The sequence below is a fragment of the Silurus meridionalis genome, chromosome 10 (genome assembly GCF_014805685.1).
Source record: "Silurus meridionalis isolate SWU-2019-XX chromosome 10, ASM1480568v1, whole genome shotgun sequence".
Taxonomy (NCBI): Eukaryota; Metazoa; Chordata; class Actinopteri; order Siluriformes; family Siluridae; genus Silurus; species Silurus meridionalis.
In genome coordinates this window covers 27,326,329-27,331,669 of record NC_060893.1, presented here as the reverse complement: position 1 = coordinate 27,331,669, position 5,341 = coordinate 27,326,329, and positions in this window count along the sequence as shown.

Genomic DNA, 5,341 nt, shown 5'->3' with positions numbered 1-5,341 from the left:
ATTTGTTTTGTATTAATATATATATATATATTAGGCTGTAATAATTCAACGCAAATTCTTTTAAACGGCACAAAATTTTACTCAGTTCAGTTTTATTAAATCATTTCAGTGCACATTTATGTTTTATAATTTTTATAAAAATATAAATATATAAATAAATTACTAAATATAAAAGAGGCGAGATTAAAACCTTCATCAAAACATACACTTATTCACGTCATCCTTTCTTTACTTAGATATAAAATAAATAAATAAATAAACTCTACAGAAAAATATTTGTAATCAATAAACATTTGTTTTATTTATGCGCCAAGTCTCAAATCAAACAGCAAATCCGCCATGATTCACACAATTAATACTCTGGGTGGTGTTTTTTGGGGTTTTTGGGGGTTTTTCCATGGAGCATGGAGATGTTTAGGAGAGATGCAGTGGAGATTTTAACCAGATTGTTTAACAGGATTCTGGAAGGTGAGAAGATGCCTGAGGAATGGAGAAGAAGTGTGCTGGTACTGATCTTTAAGAATAAGGGAGATGTGCAGACCTGCAGTAACTACAGGGGAATTAAGTTGATCAGTCACACCATGAAGTTATGGGAAAGAGTAGTGGAAACCAGGCTGAGAGAAGAGGTGACCATCTGTGAGCAGCAGTATGGTTTCATGCCGAGGAAGAGCACCACAGATGCATTATTTGCTTTGAGGATGTTGATGGAGAAGTATAGAGAAGGACAGAAGGAGTTGCATTGTGTGTTTGTGGATTTAGAGAAAGCGTACGACAGGGTGAGGTCTAAAAAGTGTAAAAAGTGTTATAGAAATAAACTTGACTTGACTAGGTGTTCACATCACACAGGACCTGTCTCGATCCTGTCACATCAACACCCTGATAAAGAAGCCTGGCAGCATCTGTCCCACCTAAAACGCTTAAGGGGCTTTAAACTTCCCTCTCAGGTGCTAAAGACTTTCTACACCTGCACCATAGAGAGCGTCCTGATGGGTAGCATCACTCCCTGGTTCAGGAACAGCACCATACAAGACAGACGAACCCTCCAGAGGGTGTTGTGTTCAGCTGAACGTACCATCCACACCGAGCTCCCTAATCTACACCAAGTAGTGCAACAATGGACTCTTTTTTTCTGTTTCGTTCAGGGAAGGGCTTTTGCTCCATTAAGGCAAACAGAGAGAATGAGAATGAGCTTCTTCCTGCAGGCCATTCAGAGTCTAAACCAGCAAACACCAAGTACCAAGTACCTGGACTTCTCTCTCTGTCTCACTTTTCCTTCACTTTAACACTGGACTGACACAACACAGTGTCACTTTATTATCTGCACATGGACATTTTAAATCTGGACTACTCTCAATTACTCTGTCATCCACACCCATCCATCCAGGATTAGTATAATTTTTTATTTTTTTATCTTTATTAAATAGATTTTATAGATAAAGACTTTATACATGTATTATATTTTTATACTTTAAATTTTAATTTGGAAGGGGGGGGGGGGTCTGACTGATAGGAGCATTTTCTTTTTAATGCTGCCACATTGAGCTACTGGTTGTTTTCATTTAATGTTATTGTTATAATTATTAGATATTTTAAAAAGTATTTTATGAATATTTGTAATGCTACAGATGTTGGCTTTGTTGCACACTTCTAGTGCCGACAGAGACTCAGGGTTTAATAAATCACAGGCAGACAAATCCAAAACCATAGGCATGTTCAAGGTCAAGCAGAAGGTCAGGAGACCAAAAAGCAGCATATACTAGATTTAACTGGAGTAACACAACAACTCACAAATCAGATTATGACAGGATCAATCATGTAATGACAGAATCACCCACCTGCAAGGGAGAAAACAGTCAAGGGAAAGAAGCAGGAATTGGGAATTGGATAGAGAAGGAGGTAAGAGAAAGAGAAAAGGTTCTCAACCACCAGAAACTAGTCTACAACAATCACTGTCTGTTTCAGCTCTGCAACCAAACTGAACAAGTGTCGACTTTAGAGACTAGTGAGGTCAGCAGACTGTGTCATCTGGACCAACCTGCTTTCCTCCAGGACCTGTACTTGTTCTGTGTCAGGAAACTGGCTGGAGGAATTGTAAAGGACTTCTTCTACTGTTGGACAATACAGACTGATCAAATCATGGACTACCAGACTCTAAAAAAGCTTTTCCTCAGCAACCATAAAGATTCTAAACACCCTCTCATAACACCAATTTATACTGGACTTTTTCACCACTACTGCAATATCACACCTATTCTCACAATTTGATTTCTTACCTAACTGGACAATATTTACACTTATATATAAACTGTATTTCTAAACGTATTGGGTCACCTGATCATAAGTAGGTTTGTGATTTTTTGAGCACCACATTTAGTCCCAATTTGCTCTGCCAAATCCCTCCACTCTTCTGAGAAGATGTTTCTCTATAATTTGGACTGTGATTGTGGACATTTGTGTTCATCAGACACAAAGGTAGTATAAAAGGTAGGTTCTGATGTAGCTTAGGAGACTTGGGGTGCAGTCAGCGTTCACATTCATCCCAAAGATGTTCAGTAGGGATGAGTTTAGAGCTCTATAGCAGCAAGATCTTCATCTCAAAAAGCATGTAAACCAGATCTTCAAGGAGCTCACTTTGTGCACAGGGGCATCACCATGCTGGAACAGGTTTTTGGTTTCCAAGTTCAATTAAATGCAGATAATGCAGTCCTGATATGTCAAGGAGCCTCACAGCTCAGAAAGTGGGTTTGAATAATGAGTGTGTGTGTGTGTGTGTGTGTGTGTGTGTGTGTGTGTGTGTGTGTGTGTGTTGAGCCATTGTGCGATTTCATCTCTATTAGCAGCTGCAGCTGCCACGCTCACTGAGGTTTTTGTACGATGCTCCAACACTGTGTGAACGATGAGGATTTGAATGTTATAATGATCCGTTAGACAGTAATAATCTCCAACGTCTTCAGTCTGGACTCCACTGATGGTCAGAGTGAAATCAGTTCCAGATCCACTGCCACTGAACGATCTGAAACTCCTGATGCTCTTGTGTTAGCTAAACGGATCAGGAGTTTGGGAGGTTCTCAGATTTTGATGATACCAAGACAAACAATCATAGCTTTTATCACAGTCGTTATCAACAGCAATATTAGTTTTACAGCTGATGGTGAGCGAATCTCCTGGAGAAACTGATTTCACTGCAGGACTCTGAGTCACAATGGCCTGAGTTTGGGATCCTGGAAAATAAGTAGAATATGTGTAACATCATTTCTAAATGTTACCTTAAATAAATAGATGTTAAGTAAAATCCTACCTCGAGTGCAGAGGGCCAGTGTGCAGATGAAGATGAAGATCAAACTCATGGTTGATGTGGGTGAAGTCGCTGAGCAGCAGCTTTCAGTCATGAAGTGTTAAAGTCACAGAGCTATAAAGTCTCTCAGAGCACTGAAGCATGAGCTGCTAATGCAAAGTGTGTGTGTGTGTGTGTGTGTGTGTGTGTGTGTGTGTGTGTGTGTGTGTGTGTGTGTGGTCACTGTAGTGTAACAGAGGTTTTTGTACGACAGTTTCATTAGAATGTATCACTGTGGTGCATTTTCGGTGGAGGAACCAAACTGATCATCAGTAAGTTTCTCTTCTATATATAAACTTTGTTACCTGTAAAATGATTTTATTTTAAGTTGATTTGTTTAATTATATATTTTGATGGATTTATCATTTATAAATAAATAATTGTGTATTATTCTGACACTGAGACAGTTTGAGTGAAATGAAATGAAGCTAAAAGAAAGAAGAAATCAGGATTTAGCTGTTAGCTGAATAAGTGTGCAGTTTGTTCCTCAGGAAACACGGCACTTTTACATTCACAGCTTCTGAAGGTCATATTGTGTGCTGTGAAGGACATGGTATAAAACTTCATCCTGTGCCTGTTAGTCTTCTATCATTGTACTGATGTACTGAGTTTAAATCTCCAAACAAAGAGAAACAGTGTGTAGAAAGGTGGATGTGGTGTGATGTGCTGATTTCCATCACTGAACTGATCTCAGCCTTTTTGCCAGATGTGGGATTGTAATAGAGGAAATCTTGGTATCAGGAAACTCAAAGGAAGGTGTGATGTTGCATTTTCCAGCCCTGATTCTGTGGAATATCAGTGTATTTACATCATCAGTGTAGTGATTTTTCTGTAGGACTACATGTCAAAGTAACACAACAACTTAGGAGGACTGGAAAACACTCCCAGAAGAAATCTGATCAAAGTCCGAGTCTCTCCACAATATAACGAGGAACTAGTAAAAGTTCTCCTGCTGAGAAGTTCTACTGAACTGCAGTAATGTGAATAAGCAGTAATGAGTAAATGTTGTGTAACTGTGTGTAAATGTGTGTTTATTGTGTGTTTTGTGGTCTCCAGCCGGTCCCACGGTGAAGCCCTCCGTGTCTCTGCTCCTCCTCCTCTCTGCAGCCGTCTGACAGATCGGCCTCGCTGCTCTGCCTGCTGTCTGCCTACTCTCCACAGGGGGCGCTGGTGAGCTGGACGGTGGACGGCTCAGAGGTGAAGGACGGGTTCTGACCAGCCCAGAAGAACACAAGAAGGACGGTTACACACGCAGCAGCACCCTGACCCTCAGCAAAGAACTCTGGGAAAAGGGGGAGGAGTTTGTCTGTACCGTCTCCCATGGTGGTGTCCATCATCCGCTCACGTTCAGAAAGAGCCAGTGTTAAGACCAACAGCTCCAAGATAGAACTGAACACTGAGCTGCTCACACATCCATCTACAATCGAGTTTCAATTCTACACAATGCTGACATTTCTGTCTTTCCTCTCTTCACTGTCCTGTTGCTCTTCCTGTAGTTTTGCTCTGCTGAAATAAAGCTTCATTTTGGACATTGTGTGTTCTTTTATTCGAGTTAATAGTCATTATCAGTGTGATGAGAGAGTGTGTTTAGCTGGAGATTCAGTGCTGTGTGTTGTGCTTCACTGAGTTTGGCTGAAGGAAGTTGAACATCTGGTGAAAGTTCTGCTCTATTTTGGGAGAAACAGAATCACTCAGTCGTCTCCATGGAAATCTCACTTCCTCTACACTGCTCTCTGATTTCGCTTATTAACTCCTAAATGCTGTAGAAATAAATATCAGTGTGATGGAGACTGAGATTACATGAGCAAGAAAACTTGGTACCAGACTCAGATGATTAAAAGTGCAGTTTGGTAAACTAGACTCCTCTCTCAAAGGTCATTTTATAGAGGATTGAGTAAGAATATAAAATCTTGATGATTAGCTCAGAATTGTTACTGAGCATGTTGCCTGTACAGCTGATAATCCCAGAGTTCTTTTGAGCTCAGGCTTTATCGATTAGCAGCGTCA